The sequence below is a fragment of the Schistocerca gregaria genome, chromosome 2 (genome assembly GCF_023897955.1).
Source record: "Schistocerca gregaria isolate iqSchGreg1 chromosome 2, iqSchGreg1.2, whole genome shotgun sequence".
Classification (NCBI taxonomy): Eukaryota; Metazoa; Arthropoda; class Insecta; order Orthoptera; family Acrididae; genus Schistocerca; species Schistocerca gregaria.
The window spans coordinates 321,306,520-321,333,537 of record NC_064921.1 but is presented as its reverse complement, the minus strand read 5'-3'; the positions used below and the strand labels follow the sequence as shown (position 1 = coordinate 321,333,537).

Sequence of the window (27,018 nt, the reverse complement as noted above, 5' to 3'; positions counted from 1 at the left end):
AGAGCTCCAAAGAAAGATTTAATTCATCGTTTTTTACGCGCGCCGTTCGATAGTGGCACTCTCCAAGGGCACTTAACGGTGTACTGCAGAGTAATACGTAGATGCAGATGATACAATGACAAATACATATTTCTCATCCGAATCCGAAATAGACTTGCTGTTGGCTCATAATAAGTAAACAGCTTCGCAAAAACCGGCATTACATATGACTACAAAAGACAAAAAGTGCGAACCACATCTCTACACTCAGCAATTGTTTTATTTGTGCCTAGTTTACAAAAGGTTGGAAAAAGACAGGTAATCTTCTCCCTCTCACTTAACATCATGGGTTATGTTTGGAATTCACGCGATTGTTTAACAGTTATACACATTGCAGCAGGATCAGTACTGAATAGTGATTGAGGCTCGAAGAATAGCTATGTACGCTGGGCAGTTGAGACAAATGTTAGGAAAAGTTGTGACTAGACTTTAGGATAAGCGTTGCCTAAAGCTTGCACTGGTAGAACTGTGAGGGGACAGGGACTGTTACCTGACAATCATGTAACCCTCTGATGATTCGGACACAGTCGCCAGAGCCAAGCGAGCACTCTCTGGAACAGAGTACGATCAAGCTGGAGCGGACACCTTTCCGATTTAATGCTTTCCTTCGCTTCTAAATACTCTCAGCATTTAGGAACATTCTATGCTAACGTGAAATCACGTCCACAGAACGAACGTGCCCCGAGAATGAGCTAACGCGACTTGAATGAAAATAATGATAGAAATGAGCCGAAATCAAATTAGTCCGTTTGTCACCGCGATCCTGGAGGCGTTACACGAGCAGCTCCCTCCTTCACCGTGTACCGATGGCAGCACAACTGCCGAACAGCAGGAGGTGGCACACTTGTATCGTTCTACAAGGACAGCGGAGGTGTGTCTGCTTACTAAAGTTGGTAGAAATAAATAATACACTGAGCGGCTGTGGGGGCCTCATGCTATTTGTTTTCAACGGAAATCTGATAGGACAACCCCCTCCCCCTCTCACAAGTCTTGTTTTGGGGTGTTCTTGCTCCCCCCAGAAAGGCAAGGCTTTTGAAATTAATCCCGCTACTTTAGATAAACTCTTAATCACTTGAAAGTGAGATGACAAATGTTTATAAACCTGTAAGATGATTCGCCGTTCCTGCAGTAACACTACATGCACGCCCAATACGTTTCCGCGAGAAGGTCAAATATCTCGGTGTCTGGCTGGACGGGAAACTACTGTGAGGAAACCACATTCAAAACGTGACCAACAAAGCAAACGCGAGGCTCAAACAGCTCTACCCTATGCTTAACAGGCGTAGCACGCTGAATAGGAGGGTGTCTCGGTCCATGTACATGACCCCTGATGACGTACTCAGACCGTGGATGGGGATACGCTGTGCCCACACGCCTGCAACTCATACAGAACAAAGTACTCAGAATCATAAGCAATGCTCCGCGCTATACACGCACCGCGGACCTTCACCGGAAATATCAGCTAGATACCATCTTGCAGGCATTCCAAAAACTCTCCACACGACTATACAATAACACGAGAAACTTGCGCAACCCGTTTATCCTTTTTCTGTGTAACTATGACCACAACCATAGATGGAAACATAATAGACCAAAGACACTATTGGCAAGGGACTGAACATCTGTGGTCTACACCACGCTAACACGACAGTACTGGCGAGGCCCTGCAACGCAGCTACTACTGGTAACCCCAGATGCTCGGTCCGCCGAAAAACAGGCAATCGCAGGGAAACCGTACTGTACACAGCAGGCAAACCATCCGCAAACTGTGAGCCGATCTATGACCGATCGCCCACTAATGTATGACGACTTTGAACTCTTACAGGGACGCAGCAACTGCAGCAAGCCCCACAACGAGCTTCCGCAACGACAAAGGTAACGATTCACGATACCTCGCACTAACACAACCACACCTTGCATGCACTGTCACAGCTATCAAGCCGCTACTACCCTTACTACCCGTCCTACTGTCGCAGAGAATTTTTTCCCTTGGCACTTTTTCTCCTCTGCTCTTACAACCGCTATCCTTCGATCGCTTTCGTCCACTTTCTATCTCCTGATGGACAATGTTAATGAGCAATCTTACCCAGACAATGGATAACATCACAGCCCGCATCCTGTGACTCCTGATTCAAAAACTGACATGTTATACGGAGGTGACTGTAGAACTTTTGGTTTGGTCACCACATTGGTGTGGAGGTGGGGGGGGGGGGGGAGAGGGGCATCCCATATTTAAAAATAAAAAATCGCCGTTCCTCTCGGGCATACTACGGGTGGTCGAATATCCGTCCTTTAAACTGCCACGAAATTAACCTATAATTTCTAATTAGCACTTAAACAAAATTTTAGACAGTATTTCAATTTCCATTCATAGTTTGTTCTTCACTTTTCTCTGAGAAACGAAGCTGCACATTCTTCTGTTGCTTACTTTTTACAACCAACTGCATCATCCACAAAAAGTCTCGGGCAGTTTCCGACATTATCTAGTCGACCACTGATATACGAGGGTTATTCGTTTATTGAGGACTGATCGATCGCGATAATGGACACCACAGTTGAAATCCGATGCATTTATGTTGGGCAGTCTCTCTAGAGTGCCTCTTGACCGCGTCACTTCGCTCTTTTCAGTTCTGCTCGCACAATGAGCACGTATAGATGCCTAGAAAGTAGTGTCTCCCGCCAAGTGTAAGTGACTGCTGAGAAATTTCTCCTGATTCACGCAGCCCGCATGACGTTACTGTCATGCATTTCCTTCTCCATGACAATTCTCGGTCGCTCCCACAGAAGGGGCTATGAAGACGCTACTGCTGTGTTTTTGTTGAGAAGTACTGACCCGGACTTGGCCCCCTCTACGAGAAATAGCGGGAAGGTATAGCTAACTTTTGCAAATAAAACATAATTGATTCTCATTATGATTTCCACGTCGTGAGCAATCGGAACTTGATAAGCGAATCACCCTCGTACAAAAATTTTTTCTTCTCAATTTATTGGCTATTGAGACGTGCCCATACAACCATTTCAAGAGTGAAATATCAGTTAAGACGATACGAACGTAAGGACAACACAAAACCCAATCACTAAGCAGAGAAAGTCTCCGAACCGGCCGGGAATCGAACCCGGGCCCCTTCAGTTATCGACACCGTCGCGCTGACACCCTCGTATATTGTAAACAGTAACAGCAATATCAGTTTTGATTCACCTTCTAGAGACTAGTGTTTGTCAGATTTTGATCTGATACGATTTAATCCGTGAGTGAAAACAACAGTGGCCTTAGCCCCCTGTTGCCGGCACCAAAACTAAGTTTATTGTGCGGTTCCTCTCCATGCCATTCTAGTAAAGCCCGCCTCCTGACCCATAACCTACAATTGATGTTAGAATACTGTTACGGTATAATTTTATTAAGTCTGGTGGCAACTGGAAACGTTATGTACTATCCCAAGTGTCAATTTGTGATGTATAGTTCCACCTCTCTTCGGCGACTACACCTAGATATCGCCCTCACGTAGCTGAAGAACTGGTGAGCCGTCTATTCTTACTTTTGGGTTCCTTACGAGTTGTCCCTTAAGTAGTAAATACCGTGGGGCCGTACAAGGCACCCCGGACCATGAGGTCTATGAGTGCCCCCTCTTCGACGACGTAGCAGAGCAACTACCAAATCACGACACGTACCACTTGCTCAGGCAAGAGGACCATTTTCAAATACTAAATAAACTTGCTTACGAAATATCGAGCGAAGTTTTCGAAGAGTTTCTAAGGAACAATCAACAACAAAAACCCAGTTTAGACTCCGTGTGCCTGTCCTGTTCCGCCGAGGCGTGGAGCCACTTCACGGTTGGGAACCGTAACGTCTCGGACTAGGGGGAGGGTGCACATTCCGACCGGTCAAGACACGAACTGGAAATGACAGTAAGAATTTGGTTAGATGTAGGATATGATAGGATAATTCCACTAGCTTAGAATTGCAGCAATTCAAATATTTTGGGCCAGCCCGGTGCCAGGGCATGCCCACTGAGTTAGCTCGGTGGGCACGGCCGATAACGTAGGTTTATAACACGCTGGCACACCTGTGACGCTGCAGGCAGTGTAGATTAGTTCAGTGGATAAAGTAGCAGATAAAGGAAAATACCAGCAGTGTAGTAATTCTAAGTAACATAGCAATAAAAGAAACATGTAGAATAAGATAGCAGTAGAATTAGTAATGACCATAGTGGAAATAGAAGTAGCACTAACAATCCTGTAGTTAAGATAAGCTGCAGTATTTGTAACATAAGTATAAATTAGGACCCACTAATGAATTAGGTGCTGGGTTAAATATATATCATGCAGCTGATGAATAAAGAAACTTTTCTATATAAAAAAAAGCCATCCTCTACCCTTGAAGAGTAATAGGAGACTTTTTACACAGTCTTTGTTACACACAGTCTCTTCAGAAATTAGTGGCCCAAATATTCTGTAAAATCTTATTATTGTGGGGGGTCCACAGCCTAATTGCGTTTAGAGGATGAGAATATGATGCATGTAGGCTGTAATCTGTTTATTATTTGTGAAATTGAATAATTCCAACTGCGAGTCTTTATCAGGCGCATATTTTGAGCTTCAAGCCTCATCGGCTAATTGAACCATGTTTTCATTCTCAAATACTTTGTGTTTTGCTTCAATGCTTTGCGTCGGTTGATTAAATGTGGTGCAGGTTCAAGTCAGATCTTACTGACACAGTTCTCTTTCTTCGTGTGCGGTGAATGAATAAAGATCACTTAAGATTAATATGAGTAGTAACGGGACTACATGAAGAGCATACTTATACATAAAAATTATTACATCCGATACGAGAGTGCCAATGACAGCAGCTCCGCTTTAGTTCCAGCAGAAAGCTTGGCGCCAATGAGGCCGTAACAGGATGAGTCGGACGGAGCCACTTCCTCTGAACAATGCACTGCGAATCTGAGACGCAGCGGTTGCTCGCTCGATTTGTGCCACTTGCCTTAGCCAGAGTGAGGAACGCCGAGTAACGAAACGAAAGGCGCCGAGAGGGAGAAGAGGCGGAAAGAGAAGTGGAAGACGGAGAGAAGCTCCTTTCAGGACTGATTAAAGAGGCGGGGTGGCGGTAACAGAGGAAGGCTCTCAGTCTTCAGCGCGGCCCACCCCGCAGAGCAAACAGAGGCGCGCGCCCATCAATAAAACATGCCGCGCCGAGCTCCCATTACGCCTCGGCGCCAACTGTTGCCCCGCCCCGAGGATCTCCGTTACGTCACGCGCACCAACAAGTGTCCTGGAGGCAAAAGGGCAGCTGACCGTGAGATGTACTGGCGTGCTCACACGCTGGGCTGTCCACGGTACTTTGACCATCCTTCCTCCTCAAAATTTCAGGTTACACTCTACAATTACTCGTAAAGTGATCATATCGGCCTGGGTGCTAAGTTATTTAGCAGACGGACTTTCTCGGGGCACTGTCATAACAATTCTCAGCGGAAGAATATACATCGAGAAACGAAAGATAAATAAAATTAAGCCAAGCGCGACACGTCGAATGAGAAATGCTGTTCATTGTTACTGCCTAAATTATGAAAAGCATATACTGTATGAGCAAACCATAATGTACAGTAATAGCTTGATAAGCGTTCGGTATGGAATGTATATACACTATGTAGTCAGAAGTATCCGAACACCCCCAAAACATACGTTTATCATATAAGGTGCCTACTGCCGGGTACTCCATATCAGCGACCTCAGTAGTCATTAAACATCGTGAGAGAGCAGAATGGGGCGCTCCGCGGACCTCACGGACTTGGAACTTGAAATGGCTCTGAGCACTATCGGACTTAACATCTCAGGTCACCAGTACCCTAGAACTTAGAACTACTTAAACCTAGATAACCTAAGGACATCACTCACATCCATGCCCGAGGTAGGATTCGAACGGTGGTCCCGCGGTTCCAGACTGAAGCGCCTAGAACCACTCGGCCACTCCGGCCGGCACTTCGAACGTGGTCATGTGATTGCGTGTCACTTGTGTCATATGTCTGCACGGCGAAATTTCTACACTCCTAAACATCCCTATGTCCACTGTTCCCCATGTGATAGTGAAGTGGCAACGTGAAGGGACACGTACAGCACAAAAACGTACAGGCCGACCTCGTCTGTTGACTGACAGAGACCGCCGAGAGTTGAAGAGGGTCGTAATGTGTAATAGGCAGGCATTTATCCACACCATCACACAGGAATTACAGACTGCATCAGGATCCACTGCAAGTACTATGACAGTTAGGCAGGAGGTGAGAAAACTTGGATTTCATGATCGAGCGGCTGCTCATAAGCCCCCATCACGCCGGTAAATGCCAAACGACGCCTCGCTTGGTGTAAGGAGTGTAAGCATTGGACAATTGACGATTGAACAGTGGAAAAACTTTGTGTGGAGTGACGAATCACGGTACACAATGTGGCGATCCGATGGCAGCGTGTGGGTATGACGAATGTCCGGTGAACGACATCTGCCAGCGTGTGTAGTGCCAACAGTAAAATTCGGAGGCGATGGTGTTATGGTGTGGTCGTGTTTTTCATGGAGGGGGCTTGCACCCCTTGTCGTTTTGCGTGGCACTATCACAGCACAGGCCTACATTGATGTTTTAAGCACCTTCTTGCTTCCCACTGCTGAAGAGCAATTCGGGGATGGCGATTGCGCTTTTCAACACGATCGAGCACCTGTTCATAATGCATGGCCTGCAGCGGAGTGGTTACACGGCATTAACATCCCTGTAATGGACGGCCCGCACAGAGTCCTGAACTCAGTCCTATAGAACATCTCTGGGATGTTTTGGAACGCTGACTTCATGCCAGGCCTCACCGACCTACATCAATACCTTTCCTCAGTGCAGCACTCTGAATAATGGGGTGCCATTCCCCAAGAAACCTTCCAGCATCTGACTGGACGTATGCCTGCGAGAGTGGAAGCAGTAGTCAAGGCTAAGGGTTGGCCAACACCATACTGAATTCCATCATTGCCGATGGAGGTCGCCACGAACTTTTAAGTTATTTTCAGACAGGTGTCCGGATACTTTTGTCACATAGTATATTTGTATTTAAGATAATGCCTCAAAAATGGGGATTTACATCTTGTAACAGAAGTGACTGCTGCAATAGATGAAGCTATATGACGAATTACGTCTTATCCCAAACCACTCTGCATTCAAGAAGGGATTAAAGCTTTATCTTTTGTCATTAGCATAGCTTCCCTGTTGGCACATACCAACTGATTTTCTTGTGCCCAGTTGGGAATCATTATCTCTGCCACACGTTACAGTTTCTATTTGTTTTTCACTCCTTTCCATATCTATTTTCTTTCTTCCATCTCATCCGGTAAACTTACCATATTATTACTCGCATTTCCTCCGATCAGTCAACTTTTTCTCGACATTGATTTCGCTGTACTGTTGCCGTACTTTTCTGTTCGATGTTACTACTAACATCCGACAAGAACGTAATACGGAAATTACTTAACGTTAACAAGTGACATTCGTTAATTCCAGAAATTCATTATACAGATATTGTCATTACAACAACAACAACAATAATTTCCCAGGTGTCTAGGACAGCTTGAGGTATCGGCTGATAATTCGTGCAGATCAGTGGTTTTTTGTTGTTGGCAGACAGACAGTTTATCAATGCCAATTATATTATTATTATTTCTTTCCTTTCTCAGACGTTATGTCTCGTTAAAAAGGGAAAGTGACGCGGACCTTGATCAAGCGTGACTTCCTTTTAACTGAACGCTATATGTTACATTGCATTTAGGAACTTTCGGGTAATTGAACAAGTATCAATAATTACAGATTTCTGTAGTTGTATATACAGCGTGTTACTAAAAGGTACGGCCAAACTTTCAGGAAACATTCCTCACACACAAAGAAAGAAAATATGTTATGTGGACATGTGTCAGGAAACACTTACTTTCCATGTTAGAGCTCATTTCATTACTTCTCTTCAAATCACATTAATCATGGAATGGAAACACACAGCAACAGAATGTACCAGCGTGACTTCAAACACTTTGTTACAGGAAATGTTCAAAATGTCCTCCGTTAGCGAGGATACATGCATCCACCCTCCGTCGCATGGAATCCCCGATGCGCTGATGCAGCCCTGGAGAATGGCGTATTGTATCACAGCCGTCCACAATACGAGCACGAAGAGTCTCTACACTTGGTACCGGGGTTGCGTGGACAAGAGCTTTCAAATGCCCCCATAAATGAAAGTCAAGAGGGTTGAGGTCAGGAGAGCGTGAAGGCCATGGAATTGGTCCGCCTCTACCAATCCATCGGTCACTGAATCTGTTGTTGAAAAGCGTACGAGCACTTCGACTGAAATGTGCAGGAGCTCAATCGTGCATGAACAACATGTTGTGTCGTACTTGTAAAGGCACATGTTCTAGCAGCACAGGTAGAGCATCCCGTATTAAATCATGATAACGTGCTTCATTGAGCGCAGGTGGAAGAACATGGGGCCCAATCAAGACATCACCAACAATGCCTGCCCAAACGTTCACAGAAAATCTGTGTTGATGACGTGATTGCACAATTTTGTGAGGATTCTCGTCAGCCCACACATGTTGATTATCAAAATTTACAATTTGATCACGTTGGAATGAAGCCTCATCCGTAAAGAGAACATTTGCATTGAAATGAGGATTGACACATTGTTGGATGAACCATTCGCAGAAGTGTACCCGTGGAGGCCAATCAGTTGCTGATAGTGCCTGCACACGCTGTACATGGTATGGAAACAACTGGTTCTCCCGTAGCACTATCCATACAGTGACGTGGTCAACTGTACCTTGTACAGCAGCAACTTCTCTGACGCAAACATTAGGGTTATCGTCAACTGCACTAAGAATTGCCTCATCCATTGCAGGTGTCCTCGTCGTTCTAGGTCTTCCCCAGTCGCGAGTCATAGGCTAGAATGTTCCGTGCTCCCTAAGACGCCGATCAATTGCTTCGAACGTCTTCCTGTCGGGACACCTTCGTTCTGGAAATCTGTCACGATCCAAACGTACCGCGCCACGGCTATTGCCCCGTGCTAATCCATACATCAAAGGGCATCTGCCAACCCCGCATTTGTAAACATTGCACTGACTGCAAAAACACGTTCGTGATGAACACTAACCTGTTGATGCTACGTACTGATGCGCTTGATGCTAGTACTGTAGAGCAATGAGTCGCATGTCAACACAAGCACCGAAGTCAACATTACCTTCCTTCAATTGGGCCAACTGGCAGTGAATCGAGGAAGTACAGTACATACTGACGAAAGTAAAATGAGCTCAACATGGAAATTAAGCGTTTCCGGACACATGTCCACATAACATCTTTTCTTTATTTGTGTGTGAGGAATGTTTCCTGAAAGTTTGGCCGTACCTTTTTGTAACACCCTGTATACGTTTGGATGTTGCTGTATTCTGTTGATGTACTGGCGGTATGACTCCTGTAGTTGATAGTATACTTGGTATAATGTCAACTTTATCCTGATGCCACATGTCCTTGACTTCCTCAGCCAGTTGGATGTATTTTTCAATTTTTTCTCCTGTTTTCTTCTGTATATTTGTTGTATTGTGTATGGATATTTCGATTAGTTGTGTTAATTTCTTCTGTTTATTGGTGAGTATGATGTCAGGTTTGTTATGTGGTGTTGTTTTATCTGTTATAATGGTTCTGTTCAGGTATAATTTGTATTCATCATTCTCCTGTACATTTTGTGGTGCATACTTGTATGTGGGAACGTGTTGTTTTATTAGTTTATGTTGTATAGCAAGTTGTTGATGTACTATTTTTGCTACATTGTTATGTCTTCTGGGGTATTCTGTTTTTACTAGTATTGTACATCCGCTTGTGATGTGATCTACTGTTTCTATTTGTTGTTTGTAAAGTCTGCGTTTATCTGTTGTGGTATTGGGATCTTTAATAATATGCTTGCAGTAATATCTGGTGTTTATTATTTGATCCTGTATTGCAATCATGAATCCTTCCGTCTCACTGTATATATTGCCCTTTCTTAGCCATGTGTTGGATGCGTCTTGATCGATGTATGGCTGTGTTAGATGATACGGGTGTTTGCCATGTAGTGTTTTGTTTTTTCAATTTACTTTCTTCGTATCTGTTGATGTTACGTGATCTAAGGGGTTGTAGAAGTGGTTATGAAATTGCAATGGTGTAGCCAATGTATTTATATGAGTGATTGCTTTGTGTATTTTGCTCGTTTCTGCTCATTCTATAAAGATTTTTTTTTAAATTGTCTAGCTGTCCATAATGCAGGTTTTTCATGTCGATAAATCCCCTTCCTCCTTCCTTTCTGCTTAATGTGAATCTTTCTGTTGCTGACTGTATGTGATGTATTCTATATTTGTGGCATTGTGATCGTGCTAGTGTACTGAGTGCTTCTAGTTCTTTGTTACTCCATTTCACTACTCCAAATGAATAGGTCAATATTGGTATAGCATAAGTATTTATAGCTTTTGTTTTGTTTCTTGCTGTCAGTTCTGTTTTCAGTATTTTTGTTAGTCTTTGTCTATATTTTTATTTTAGTTCTTCTTTAATATTTGTATTATCTATTCGTATTTTTTGTCTGTATCCTAGATATTTATAGGCATGTGTTTTTTCCATCGCTTCTATGCAGTCGCTGTGGATATCCAATATGTAATCTTCTTGTTTAGTGTGTTTTCCCTTGACTATGCTCTTTTTCTCACATTTGTCTGTTCCAAAAGCCATATTTATATCATTGCTGAATACTTCTGTTATCTATAGTAATTGGCTGAGTTGTTGATTTGTTGCTGCCAGTAGTTTTAGATCATCCATGTATAGCAAATGTGTGATTTTGTGTTGGTATGTTCCAGTAATATTGTATCAATAATTTGTATTATTTAGTATGTTGGATAGTGGGTTCAGAGCACGTCAGAACCAGAAAGGACTTAATGAGTCTCCTTGGTATATTCCTGCTTAATCTGTACTGGCTGTGATGTGATATTATTTGAATTTGTTTGGATATTAAGTGTGGTTTTCCAATTTTTCATTACTATGTTTAGGAACTGTATCAATTTAGTATCTACTTTGTATATTTCCAATATTTGTATTAACCATGAGTGGGGTACACTATCAAAAGCTTTTTGGTAATCAATGTATGCGTAGTGTAGCGACATTTGTTTAGTTTTAGCTTGATATGTCACTTCTGCATCTATTATCAGTTGCTCTTTACATCCTCGTGCTCCTTTGCAGCAGCCTTTTTGTTCTTCATTTATAATTTTGTTCTGTGTTGTATGTGTCATTAATTTCTGTGTAATGACCGAAGTTAATATTTTGTATATTGTTGGTAGGCATGTTATGGGACGATATTTTGTTGGGTTTGCTGTGTCTGCTTAATCTTTATGTTTCAGATAACTTATTCCTGGTGTAAGTGTATCAGGGAGTGTGTATGGGTCTGCAATGTAACTGTTAAATAATTTAGTTAGATGTGAATGTGTTGAGGTGAACTTCTTTAGCCAGAAATTTGCTATTTTATCTCTCCCAGGGGCTTTCCAATTGTGTGTAGAATTAATTGCTCGGGTGACTTCATGTTGCAAAATTATCCCTTCCAGCATTTGTGGTATCATCTTGTATGTGTCTGTTTCTGCTTGTATCCACAGTGCATGCCTGTTATGTTGTACCGGGTTTGACCATATGTTGCTCCAGAAGTCTTCCATGTCTGTTATGTTTGGTGGGTTGTCTATTTTAATGTGTGTGTTATCTATCGTCTGACAAAATTTCTTTTGGTTTGTGTTGAATGTTTGGTTTTGTTACCTTCTATTTTCACTTTTTTTGTATCTTCTAAGTCGTTTGGCCAATGCTTGTAATTTCTGCTTCTTTTCATCTAATTGCTTTATCGTTTCTTGTTGTGAGATTTTACCTAACCTTTTTCGTTTTTTGTCTGATATTTCATTTCTTATAAATTGTGTTAGCTGTCTGATGTCTTTTCTCAGTTTTTCTATTCTGATCTGTAGCCTGTGTTGCTATGCTGATTTTGTGGGTTTCTTCTGTGTGTTGGTTTGTTCTGATCTCTGCCTAGTGTGTATATTTAGTGCAGTGAGTGCTCCTATATAAACCAGTAGTTGTAACTCTTCCATAGTTGTATTTTCATTTATTTTGTTGTGTATAATTGTGTTGATAGTTGTTATTGTTTTTCGACTTGTGGGTTATTTGGTGGTCTATGCAAGAATGATTTAATGTGTGTATTTGTATTCTATATATGTTAGCTGAAGTTTTTCTTCTATATCTAACATGCGTGTCACTTCATGTTCTATTTGTGCTTGTTCTGGTGGCTGTCTTAAGATTTCGTTTTCCTCTGATTGTTTAATTGATGCGTGGTGTTCTTCGTTTGTTTGCTCTGGGATGTTTGAGTCAACTACTGTATTTTCTTCTTCTTCTGATTGCACATTATTTTGTTCCAGTATTTGTTGTACTTGTTGCCTGATGTTATCTAATTCTGACTGGGGTATCCTGTTGGTTCTGAATATTACACAGATCTGATCAGCTAGTCGTTGTTCTGTTAAAAATTTTAATTCTGGGTATCTGGTAATAAATTTTGTGTGTACTTGTGATCTGTATCCAGTTGTGTTGGTTCCTAAGTTTATTTGCTTGGTAATAACAGAACATGAAGTGTCGGTAACTTCATCTGACCATCTCATCCTCTGTCTTTGTTTTCCTTCTAGAGTGGTTGCAAGAAGCATATCCTGCAAAACAACTCTATTTGGATTTAAACCATTTTCCGTGTAGCTAGCAGTGTCGTTACCATTGTGGACGGGCATAGGGCTCAAGCGTCGTCCCCGACCATGACAGCGCTTGTCCGAGGCTTCATTAGTTCTGTCCTGAACCAACTAATCACACTAAAAGGGGAGTTAGCCCTATTAGTGGTTTGTTCTTTCCGTCGCCTTTCATGACTGGCAGAACATACCGAAGGCCTATTCTTTTCCCGGGCATCCTTGGGGTTTATTATTATTATTATTACTATTATTATTACTAGCTGTTCCCAGCCACACATTGCTGGGCTCAGTCGCGTTAAATGGAAAAGAAAGAAAATTGAAAGGACACACTTCTAATATATATGGGAAGTGGATAGACGTCCTAATCTCTCTCTCCCGACTGTCTCTGTCCATGCCCTCATGCCTCTCTTTTTTTCCTATCTCCTCCTCCACCCTTTCTCAGTCCAGCGTCCCCTCCTCCTCTCTCTGTCCATCTTCTTGTCCTCCTCTCTCTTCCTCTCTATCAGCTTCTCCCACCTTCCTCTATCTTCTCTCTCCCCTCTCTGCTAATCTCCTCCTCCACCCTCTTTCTGTCAATCACTCATACCCTTTTCCCCATCCATCTCCTCCTCCTCCCTTTCAGTCTCCTCCTGCCTCCTTTCTCTCCCCCTCTCTCTGTCCATAACCTCCCCCCTCTTTATGTCCATCTTCTCTTCTTATTGTATCTCCTCCTGCCTCCTTACTCTCATCCATCCTTTCTCATTCCATATTATCCTTCCTTCTCTTTTTTTATCTTCTCCTGCCTCCTTTCCCTTCGCCTTTCTTTGTTTCTCTTCCCTTCCTATGTGCATCCAACCGTTTGCTACAGAAACATGTAAATATTCGAAGAATATCGGACGAGTACTTTTTGAGATTTTTGGTAACATTGCCTCCATTTTATATGTATATTACATATATTAAAACATATTGGCTTCTGGCTGTCAGAATGTTTGTTAGAGGAGGCTATCGTGCAAAAATTTCACGTAAGTCTGTCAAGAACTATTTGGTGATTATGTTTCCCCTTTACATGTTTATTTATATATATTATAAAATTAAATGTATAAAAATACGAATGTATTCAAATGCAAAGTTTTATCAAAATTTCAGATCAATCGGTGAATAACTTTCGGAGATTCACGATTTTGAACAAATGCAAATACCCGCATGTTTTATATACCTGCTGGAGCGACGTACAGTGTATAAATAAAAACATTGTCAGCAAAAATCTTATGTTCGTTTCTCAAAAATAGTAATCCTCCGAAATTTCTTCTCCGATTTTCTCTGAAATTTTGGCACAACGTTGCGTTGGAATACGTGCGTGTATTGCATATCGGTTCCGAAGTTTCGGAACCTGTACAGATAACTGAAATAGAGATCAACATAAACATCATTTCTACCCTTTTTATTGCTCATGAAAACTACACATTGCAAGTTGTACCACCATACAGCGAGACCTTCAGAGGTTGTGGTCCAGATTGCTATATACACTGGTACGTCTAATACCCAGTAGTAAGTCCTCTTGCATTGATGCATACCTGCATTCATCGTGATATAATATCCACAAGTTCATCAAGGCACTGTTGGTCCAAATGGTTAACTGTCTCTGAGCACTATGGGACATAACATCCGAGGTCATCAGTCCCATATAACTTAGAACTACTTAACCATAACTTACCTAAGGACATCACACACATCCATGATCGAGGCAGGATTCGAACCTGCGACCGTAGCAATCGAGCGTTTACGGACTGAAGCGCCTATAACCGCTCAGCCACATCCACCGCCACTGTTGGTCCACATTTTCCCACTCCTCAACGGCGATTCGGAGCAGATCCCTCAAAGTGGTTTGTGGGTCACGTCGTCCTTAAACAGTCCCTTTCAATCTATCTCAGGGATGTTCGATAGGATTCATGTCTGGAGAACATGTTGGCCATTACCCTGAAGGAAGTCATTCTCAAGATGTGCACGATGGGGGCGCGAACTGTTGTCCATGAAGACGAGTGTCTCGCCAATATGTTACCGATATGGTTGCACTATAGGTCGGAGGATGGCATTCACGTATCGTACAGCCGTTGCGGCGGCTTCCATGACCACCAGTGACGTACGTCGGCCGCACATAATGCCACCCCAAAACAGCAGGGAACCTCCACCATGATGCACTCGCTGGGCAGTGTGTCTAAGGCGTTCAGCCTGACCGGGTTGCCTCCAAACACGTCTCCGACGATTGTCTGGTTGAAGGAATATGCGACACTCTTCGGTGAAGAGAACGTGATACCAATCCCGAGCGGTCCATTCGGCATGTTTTTGGGCCCATCTGCACCGCGCTGCAGGGTGTCGTGGTTGCAAAGATGGACCTCTCCATGGAGGGGAGTGAAGTTATGCATTATGCAGCCTATTGCACACAGTTTGAATCGCAACACGACATCCTGTGGCTGCTCGAATAGCATTATTCAACATGGTGGCGCTGCTGTCACGGTTCCTCCGAGCCATAATCCGTAGGTAGCGGTCATCCAATGCAGTAGTAGAACTTGGGCTGCCTGAGGGAGGCATGTCATCGACAGTTTCTGTCTCTCTGTATCTCCCCCATGTCCAAACAACATCGTTTTAGTTCACTCCGGACGCCTGGACACTTCGCTTATTGACGGCCCTTCCTGTCACAAAGTAACAATGCGGACGCGGTCGAACCGCGGTATTGACCGTCTAGGTATGGTTGAACTACAGACAACATGAGCCGTGTACCTGCTTCCTGGTGGAATGACTGGAACTGATCGGCTGTCGGACCCCTCCGTCTAACAAGCGTTGCTCATGCATGGTTGTTTACATCTTTGGGCGGGTTTAGTGACAACTCGGAATAGTCAGATCAAATGTTTCAAATGGCTCTAAGCACTATGGGACTCCTGAGGTCATCAGTCCCCTGGACTTAGAATTATTTAAACCTAACTAATCTAAGGACATCACACACATCCATGCCCGAGGCAGGACTCGAACCTGCGACCGTAACAGCAGCTCGGTTCCGGACCGAAGTGCCTAGAACCGCTCGGTCACAGGGGCCGGCCTGAACAGTCAAAGATACTGTGTCTGTGATAGAATATCCACAGTCAACGTCTATCTTCAGGAATTCTGGGAAATGGGGTGATAAAAAACTTTTTTTTGATGTGTGTATATAGTGTGTCCACGTTCCGTCAGGACTGTGTCTATGAAAAATAAAAGTCATGGAATATGTACACAAAATCAGTGTATTGATTGGAAACCGTCTCCCCCCTGAATCCAAATACAGCTGTAATCGTTTTAAAAGTGGTTTGAAAGAGTCACTGTAATCCCTTTTGTGGGTTGCAATTAGTAGTGCAATGCAATTTTCTAGGATGTCCTTAGCTGCACAACAACGGTGCCCTTTTATTGCCAGCCTCAATTTGGAGAACAACCAGAAGTCGGCTGGAGCCAAATCCGGTGAATATAATGGGTAATCCAGCTTTGTGATCCATTTGCTAACCAAAAACTCGAATACAGTCTTCGCTTTGTGGGCTTGTGTGACGTCATGGAGGAGTAACCAGGAAGCTGCCACTCGATATTCGGCACGAATTCACGGATTCTCGCCCACAAACGTTGGAGGTGCTTCAGTGCACCACTGCCATTTTCCGACATGTGTCAGACATCTACTGTTACATTCGCGGCCAGGGTGCCTGCTGCAGCTTTGATTTTCTACACAACAGTTTTTTAAACTTCAAGGATCACAACGCCGTAAGTAGCCACGAAAGAGCTTTACAGTTCGGAATTTCACACAAGCAATGCTAACGAAACCGGGACACATTTTGTATATACTTATATACCATATGGCCCTACAGTATGTATACAGAAACCACTTCCGTATTCAAAAGCAAAGTTGAATAAAAATTTGAAAGGATTTCGTGAAGAACTTTCGGAGATATAAGATTTTGAACAAATATAAATGGCAAATCAACTAAAACTTGCTCCGCAAATATTGCGTCAATGGGAGGTGCTATTGATGTGCAGTTTTCACAGAATGGATTGATAGTCAGGGGATCGTATAGTTAGCCAATAAACAGATTGTAATAATTTGAACAGTTGTCGGGTATCCGACCGGATAGAGTCGTAATTTCTCCAGAATATTTCGGCAGAGATTCACGTTGCCATTTTAGGTGGTTCCTGACGAATGCTGTACTATTCCTCTCGGCGCCGAGAGGAACAGCACAGCACTCGTCAGGAACCACCTGAAGATGGCAACGTGTACGTCTGCCGAAATATTCTGGAGAAATTACGACGCTACCCGGACGGATACCCGAGAACTGTTCAAATTGGAAATACGCCGGGAAAACTTCAGATCGCAAATATTATATTAATGCTTAAAAAGCGTATTTTGTGCAAGTATATACTTTTTAAATGGAACAATGCCTATTGATGTTGACAAACTAAAAGCAGATTCAACAAGAATGTCAGCGGTGTTTGTTAAGGATTCTAGTGCAACTCGTTTACCAGATATCGAATAGTTCTAACACTGCAACTTGTACAACACCTATGGTAGTAGACACTAAAGAACAACACAAGTGCGTACACTAGTTATGTGGATTATGACTAGCAACGAGACAACTGACCATCACAGGATGTGTTCAAAATGACCACCAGCAGCGGAAATACGCACTTCCAGTCTGGTATGGAACGACTGCTCCATACTTGCTAGAATTCCAGAGGAGATGATCGAGAAGGCTGCAGTAAGACGTCGTTGCATAGCATTGGGTGTAGTTGCGTGTTCTAATAGACAACATCTCTCAGCTTTCTCGACAGAAAAAAGTCTACAAACGTCAAATCCGGGGAACGGGCCAACCAAAGTACAAGACCTCTGAGTCCAATACAACTATTTGGAAACAATTCGTGAAGACATACAGAAGTACTTCGTGCACTATGCGGTGGACAGCCATCGTGTTCGTACCATAGGTTTCTATTAGTTTGCGGAAGAACGTCTTCTAGCATCCGTGGAAGATGGTCTGTTTGGAGGTTGTGATATTTTATTCGCGTTTAGTGCTCCGTCTACGAAAAACGGGTCTGTGAGTTGATGGTTCAGTATTCCACCCACACGTTTACACTCCATGGACGCTGGCGCTCCAGCTGACGAAGCCAAAGGGGATTGTCAAGAGACCAATAGTGTATGTTTCGGCGGTTTACCTGACCACGATTGGTAAATTTAGCGTCATCACTAAACAGGGTACAAGGTACATCTGGAGTACCCTGTCTTAATGCCTATGTACAGATGTTAACAGGATTCTTATAATCGTTTCCATGCAGCTCTTGCTGGATAGGGATGGAATCTACGTCGATGGAGGATGCGTGGAACATTTGCCTGACTCATGCCACTTCCTCGTGCGATTGCGCGGGAACTAACATTTGGGATCAACTGCATCAGCAGCAAGAGCATTAATTTCCACTTCTTCTGTCGTCACTTGCTTCCTTCTATTACACTGTATAATTCTTACACTACTACTTTCACATATGTGATTTAACACTACTACTTTTACATAAGTGATTTAAGAGACTGATAATTACACTACAGGCCGTTACAATTCCTACACCACGAAGATGACGTGCTACAGGCGCCAAATTTAACCAGACAAGAAGAAGATGCTGTGATATGCAAATGATTATATTTTCAGAGCATTCACACAACGTTGGCGCCGGTAGCGACACCTACAACGTGTTGACATGAGGTAAGTTTCCAACCGATTTCTCATGCACAAACAGCAGCTGACCGGCGTTGCCTGGTGAAACGTTGTTGTGATGCCTCGTGTAAGGAGGAGAAATGTGTACCATCACGTTTCCGGCTTTGATAAAGGACGGATTGTAGCCTATCGGGATTTCGGTTTATCGTATCGCGACATTGCTGCTCGCATTGGTCGAGATCCAATGACTGTTAGCAGAATATGGAATCAGTGGGTTCAGGAGGGTAATACGGAACGCTGTACTGGATCCCAACATCTTATCCGCATGGCTGTAACGGATGGTGCATCCATGTCTCGATCCCTGAGTCAACAGATGGGGACATTTGCAGGACAACAACAATCTGCACGAACAGTCTGACGACGTTTGCAGCAGCATGGACTATCAGCTTGGAGACCATGACTGCGGTTACCCTTGACGCTGCATCACAGACAGGAGCGCCTCAACGACGAACCTGGGTGCACGAATGGCAAAACGTATTGTTTTCGGATGAATCCAGGTTCTGTTTACAGCATCATGATGGTCGCATCCGTGTTTGGAGACATCGCGTGTATTCGTCATCGCCATACTGGCGTATCACCCGGCGTTATGGTATGGGGTGCCATTGGTTACACGTCTCGGTCACCTCTTGTTCGTATTGACGGCACTTTGAACAGTGGACGTTACATTTCTCATGCGTTACGACCCGTGACTCTACTCTTCATTCGATCCCAGCGAAACCCTACATTTCAGCAGGATAATGCAGGACAGCATGCTGCTGGTCCTGTACGGGTCTTTCTGGATACAGAAAATGTTCGACTGCTGCCTGGGCCAGCACATTCTCCACATCTCTCACCAATTGAAAAGGTCTGGTCAATGGTGGCAGAGCAACTGGCTCGTCACAATACGCCAGTCACTACTCTTGATGAACTATGGTATCGTGTTGAAGCTGCATGGGCAGCTGTACCTGTACACGCCATCCAAGTTCTGTTTGACTCAATGCCCAGGCGTATCAAGGCCGTTATTACGGCCAGCGGTGGTTGTTCTGGGTACTGATTTCTCAGGATCTATGCACCCAAATTGCGTGAAAATGTAATCACATGTCAGTTCTAGTATAATAGTATTTGTCCAATGAATACCCGTTTATATCTGCATTACTTCTTGGTGTAGAAATTTTAATGGTCAGTAGTGTAATTGCCGACACGTTTGACGTCTTTTGGGACTAATTTCCGCATACATCAAACAAGAGTGAACTGCATTCTTCCTACACTCTTTATACACAAGAGCAAAAATATATTTGGAGTGAGCATTCCGATACGCAGAACAAACAGATTTTGTTTTCTCAACATAGACATAACCACCATGATCACGTGATCTCGTAGATTTGCCCGCAAAGCGCCTTGAATGTTTAGAATGTCATTCATCACATAGCTAGTACAAACAGATTCTCTTCGTAGGTTCCGTGGATATGCTATAGACACTCCGTAAACATCATAACAATTTTCATTTGATACGTGTAATAAACCGGACTCTTACCTTTGAAGATAAAAATGAAGAGACATTTTTGCTTGTTTGCGACAACTGTCACAGCCGAGATGCATTCATTTTTTATGCCTGGAACAGCTGATATTATCTTTGGATTTTACATGAACTTTATTGTATTACTGAGTCTGTTGTAGTTAATTTTTGCTGAGATAGCATTGCAAAACGGCTTAATAGCAAGCCAGTGTCTTTGATAGGATTCCAAAAAGTGCGATACTGAAATTGACGCACATTGGCGATTACAACACCTGCTTTTCCATCCTTTTTTCTCCATTTTTCGTATATTTATTTCCTTCTATCCTGTAGGCTAGAGCACAAGTTTGCGTGTGGTATCATCTTGACGTATTTATTTTGCGCCAATGAAGATAATATTCCCACTACATTATGGACCAAACAAAAACAAAAAATTCCGATCGCTGGTTAAGTGTACTACGAAGCCAAATTTATCCCAGTTATTAAAATGGCATCTTATGCACTAATATGCTTGTCAAACAAATGGTAAAGACTGTAATTTACAGGTATTTCCAAAAAGACAGTTGAATTTGTTCTTTGATTACAGTGTGTGTGTGTGTGTGTGTGTGTGTGTGTGTGTGTGTGAGGGTGGGTGGTATGTGTGTCACATTTTTGTTCCCCATTATTATGGTTCTCATTCAGTCTGTTCATTTGTTATTGCCCCATTTGCAAAGCAGAACACACAGCCGGGGATGCTAGTGTTGTGATTAACAGAAATAAAAGTGTTCTGTACCAGATCTGCGCAGAAACGTATGTAAGATAAATACTGAAATTTCTCTCTGTACAGCATATCATATGTTCCAGCGTTCATGCACAAGGGTTATGAAAAAGAATCATCCCATTAAAAAAAATCATAACTATTCTGTTATTTGAGAAACGTGCGTGAGGAACATACTATTGGAAAGAGCAAAATCTCGGGTTTTATATGGCACATCAAAAAGAATCAACCGATTAAAAAATTCATAACTATTATGGTATTTGCGATAAAATGTATAGTCCACTATTCTTTGCCGAGAACACTGTTACTGGAAGCACATATCTCGATATTCTGGAGAACTTTCGTTTCCTTCAGTTGGAGAGTGATTCGAACGACTTAATTTACCAACAGGGTAGGGCACCGCCAGGCTGGCATCTGGAAATGCGGGAATTTTTAAATCAAAGGATTACTGAACGATGGATCGATCGCACTGGACCAAATGGCCTCCAAGGTCACTGGACCTGAGTGTATGTGATTATTTCTTGACGAGGTTTATAAAAGACTGTTTATGTGCCTCCGTTACCAACAACAATGAATAAACTGAGAAATCGCATAACAGCAGCTGACCGCATTGACATACGCCGTGCCTCCCAAGGGGGTCCATGTTCAACCCCTATGAGAAGGTATGAAAAAAACTTTTTGAGTTTTCCGTTCACCAAAAAACAAAATTCATTGTATATGTTTATTAGTTTTAGAAATATAGACGTGTCAAATCGCATGATTCTTTTTGATATACACTAAACTTCAAAGATCTTCATTTCACATGGCTATTAGTATATATTTAACTTCCTGTTTATTTTCAATTCTCTTTCTGTGCATACATACACAGTTTTTCTTCTCTATTCTGCAAAACGCCCTATCCAACCAAGAGTGGAATACTTCACGAGCATTTTGATTTTGAACAAAACACAAAACTTTTTCTTTATGGTACATACTACTCTAACAAAATTACCATACATCACGCATGGGTGAGCTACCAAAAATGAGTAAAAAAAAAAAAATGTCTAAATTTTACCAGACTTTTTTAGAGATTCACAACTGTCAAAAAAGTTGGGGGTTTCTTGCCATTAATGGCAACGAATGATGGCTGCAGATGAGCAAAGGCTTTGTTCACCAATATTGCACACAAAATAGATTTAAAACATTTATTGAAAATAGCACAGCGTCACAGTGCGGTATCGGTACGTCAAAATAATCATACAACACCAACATTTCTCCTTTCATGTGTTCTCTTTGTATCCATTGTTGTTGTTGAGGTCTTCAGTCCTGAGACTGGTTTGATGCAGCTCTCCTTGCTACTCTATACTGTGCAAGTCTCTTCGTCTCCCATTATCCACTGCAACCTACATCCTCCTGAATCTGCTTAGTGTAGTCATCTCTTGGTCTCCCTCTACAATTTTTACCCTCTACGCTGCCCTCCAATACTAAATTGGTGATCCCTTGATGCCTCAGAACATGTCCTACAAACCGATCCCTTCTTCTGGTCAAGTTGTGCCACAAACTTCTCTTCTCCCCAATCCTATTCAATACTTCCTCATTAGTTATGTGATCTACCCATCTAATCTTCAGCATTCTTCTGTAGCACCACATTTCGAAAGCTTCTATTCTCTTCTTGTCCAAACTATTTATCATCCACGTTTCACTTCCATACATGGCTACACTCCATACGAATACTTTCATAAATGTCTTAATGACATTTAAATCTATACTCGATGTTAACAACTTTCTCTTCTTCAGAAACGCTTTTCTTGCCATTGCCAGTCTACATTTTATATCCTCTCTACTTCGACCATCGTCAGTTATTTTGCTCCCCAAATAGCAAAACTCCTTTACTACTTTCAGTGTCTCATTTCCTAATCTAATTCCCTCAGCATCACCAGACTTAATTCGACTACATTCCATTATCCTCGTTTTGCTTTTGTTGATGTTCATCTTATATCCTCCTTTCAATACACTATCCATTCCGTTCAACTGCTCTTCCAAGTCCTTTGCTGCCTCTGACAGAATTACGATGTCATCGGCGAACATCAAAGTTTTTATTTCTTCTCCATGGATTTTAATACCTACTCCAAATTTTTCTTTTGTTTCCTTTACTGCTTGCTCAATATACAGATTGAATAACATCGGGGAGAGACTACAAACCTGTCTCACTCCCTTCCCAACCACTGCTTCCCTTTCATGTCCCTCGACTCTTATAACTGCCATCTGGTTTCTGTACAAATTGTAAATAGCCTTTCGCTCCCTGTATTTTACCCCTGCCACCTTCAGAATTTGAAAGAGGGTATTCCAGTCAACATTGTCAAAAGCTTTCTCCAAGTCTACAAATGCTAGAAACGTAGGTTTGCCCTTCCTTAATATAGCTTCTAAGATAAGTCGTAGGGTCAGTATTGCCTCACGTGTTCCAACATTTCTACGGAATCTAAACTGATCTTCCCCGAGGTCGGCTTCTACTAGTTTTTCCATTCGTCTGTAAATAATTCGCGTTAGTATTTTACAGCTGTGACTTATTAAACTGATAGTTCGGTAATTTTCACATCTGTCAACACCTGCTTTCTTTGGTATTGGAATTATTATATTCTTCTTGAAGTCTGAGGGTATTTCGCCTGTCTCATTCATCTTGCTCACCAGATGGTAGAGTTTTGTCAGGACTGGCTCTCCCAAGGCAGACAGTAGTTCCAATGGAACGTTGTCTACTCCGGGGGCCTTGTTTCGACTCAGGTCTTTCAGTGCTCTGTCAAACTCTTCATGCAGTATCGTATCTCCCATTTCATCTTCATCTACAACCACTTACATTTCCATAATATTGTCCTCAAGTACATCGCCCTTGTATAGACTCTCTATATCTTGTATCCATATCAAGTACGGTAATTCTTCATTGCTGTTACGAATAAACAAATGGTGACAAAGCAACAAATACGTGTACTATTAGATGATTCGAAAGCAGGCGCACAAACAAACAGCGTCGGCCCGAAATCAGGTGACACTCGCCGTATAATGTTCACAACATGCGCAGAACGCATTGAACTGTCACACACTAACTGACTAACAAGTCGCAGTCCTCTCAAGGAACACACAAATACGCCGCAAGCAAACATAACATCAGCCTAGAAACAACGCAGGTTGAATGGCACAAAAGAGTGTCGGTGTGGGGACTTTTCAAAATACGATATCTCGTAAACGACTCGAACTAGAATCCTGTAGCAAACACCACTGGAATTCTACTTTACCCTACTTTAAGTCTGTTAATGTCAGTAGGCACAGTTCCATTTAAAACAGTGTATGTTTGCGCAAAAAAATACACGTTCTAAATATTGTTACAATCTGTTTATTGGCTAACAGTACGAGCCCTTGATTACCAATCCATTCTGTGACAAACGCACCATCGATAACACTTCCCATTACGCATGCTTATACAGGGTGAGTCACCTAACGTTACCGCTGGATATATTTCGTAAACCACATCAAATATTGACGAAGCGATTCCACAGACCGAACGTGTGGAGAGGGGCTAGTGTAATTGTTTAATACAAACCATACAAAAATGCACGGAAGTATGTGTTTTAACATAAACCTACGTTTTTTTAAATGGAACCACGTTAGTTTTGTTCGCACATCTGAACATATAAACAAATACTTAATCAGTGCCGTTTGTTGCATTGTAAAATGTTAATTACATCCGGAGATATTGTAACCTAAAGTTGACGCTTGAAACCTTCGACGTTCAGTTGCGTGTTGTAACAAACACAGGCCACGGTCGGCAAGCAGCATCTGCAGGGACATGTTTACGATGGCGACTGTGTTTCCGAGTGTGGCTGTAGTGCACTGTTGTGGTTAGGTCTAGCTGTCGTATTGTCCGGATGTAGCGCTTGCTGCTATTGTTATTCTGCATTCGTCTCCGCACGCAGACCAACCGTAGTACACCGTGTTACCAGACGTATGTGATAGTGTAGTGTTGTAGGAACTGTGACCATGGTGTATTCGAACTCTGAAAAGGCGGAGATGATACTCATCTATGGCGAGTGTCGACGAAATGCAGCTGAAGCCTGCAGGGTGTATGCAGAACGGTACCCGGACAGAGAGCATCCAACATGCCGCACATTGCAAAACATCTACCGCCAACTGTATGCCACAGGTATGGTCGTAGCACGCAAACGGGTCCGTAACAGGCCCGTCACAGGAGAAGCGGGTGCAGTTGGTGTGTTAGCTGCTGTTGCCATGAACCCACACATGAGTACACGGGACACTGCGAGAGCCGGTGGACTGAGTCAAAGTAGTGTCATGCACATACTGCATCGTCACCGCTTTCACATCATCAATTACAAGGTGATGACTTTAACCATCGAGTGCAATTCTGTCAATGGGCATTAACAGAGAATGCATTGCAGTTCTACCTGTTTACCGATGAAGCGGGTTTCACAAACCACGGGGCAGTGAATCTACGGAACATGCGTTACTGGTCCGTGGACAATCCTCGGTGGTTCAGACAGGTAGAGCGACAGCGACCGTGGACTGTAAATGTATGGTGCCGAATCATTGGCGACCACCTCATTGGTCCTCACTTCATTGCAGGGGCCCAAACAGCTGCAACATACATCGCGTTTCTACAGAATGATCTGCCAACGTTGCTCGAAAATGTCCCATTGGAAACGCGTCGACGTATGTGGTATCAGCATGATGGCGCACCTGCACATTCCGCAATTAACACTAGGCTGACCCTTGACAGGATGTTCGACGGGCGTTTCATAGGACGTGGAGGACGCATAAATTGGCCAGCCCGTTCTCCTGATCTTACGCCTCTGGACTTCTTTCTGTGGGCTACGTTAAAGGAGAACGTGTACCGTGATGTGCCTACAACCCCAGAGGATATGAAACAACGTATTGTGGCAGCCTGCGACGACATTACACCAGGTGTACTGCGGCGTGTACGACATTCATTACGCCAGAGATTGCAATTATGTGCAGCAAATGATGGCCACCACATTGGACATCTATTGGCCCGACATGTCGGGACACTTTTCTATTCCACTCCGTAATTGAAAACGGAAACCACGTGTGTACGTATACCTCACCCCTCATGGTAATGTACATGTGCGTCAGTGAAAAAGACCAATAAAAAGGTATTAGCATGTGGACGTAATGTGCTGTTCCAGTCTCTTCTGTACCTAAGGTCCATCACCGATCCCTTTGGATCCCTACGTAATTCGGTGCTCTCCGATACACACGATCGAACAGCGGAGGAGTGGTACTCAAGCGTCAACTTTAGGTTACAATATCTCCGGATGTAATTAACATTTTACAATGCAACAAACGGCACTGATTACATATTTGTTTATATGTTCAGATGTGCTAACAAAACTAACGGGGTTCCATTTAAAAAAAAAACGTAGGTCTTTGTTAAAAACATACTTCCGTGCATTTTTTTATGGTTTGTATTAACCAATTACACTAGCCCCTCTCCTCACATTCGGTCTGTGGAATCGATTTGTCAGTATTTGATGTGGTTTACGAAATATATCCAGCGGTAATGTTAGGTGACTCACCCTGTATACCACATAAATTGTAATCTTTAGTCACCGACGAAGATGATTTTGAAGACAAGAACAGAGGGGTCGAATTGATGTTATCTCTGAAATTCTAAACACGTTTTAGAAAATACTATATGTTTACAACACTTAATGTATTTCCGTGCTTACTACACTACTACGTAATAAAAAGTGCGGATTGATCCTCTGGCTCCCCAGAACTGTGGCGCGGCAATGAAGCAGAGACAGGACTGTGCGTGCCCTGAGTAGCTTCGTTGCACCACCCGATTGCTTTCTGCCCCACCTCTCCTTCCTCTCCAGAAACCTGCGTCTTCGAATTGAATCTGCAGTGGTAAGAGAAAGGAGGGAAAAAAAGTAGCAGAAGACGAAGAAGTATTGTAGCTGTCACCTTGTTGCGTTCCAAGTTCCTTTAACTGTGGAAGTTTCTGCGTTGTTCAATGGAATATCGACAACTGAAAGAACAAACCACCACAGGCAAAAAGGCACACTTGATATCCGTCACGAATGTTTCAGAAGATGCACTAGCCAAGTTATACAAGGATGGACGTGCCTGGTAGAATGGGATTGTGGGCGGAAATGCTCTAGCATTAATAGAAATGGTTTGGACAATCAGTGAAAGCTAA

General features: G+C 42.9%; 1 protein-coding gene across 1 annotated transcript in view; it reads right to left on the bottom strand.

The window, feature by feature from the left end:
• LOC126336963 (large neutral amino acids transporter small subunit 1) overlaps window positions 1-27,018 on the bottom strand; it is a 317,078-nt gene that overhangs the window by 76,480 nt on the left and 213,580 nt on the right. The gene's annotated exons all lie outside the window — the stretch shown is intronic.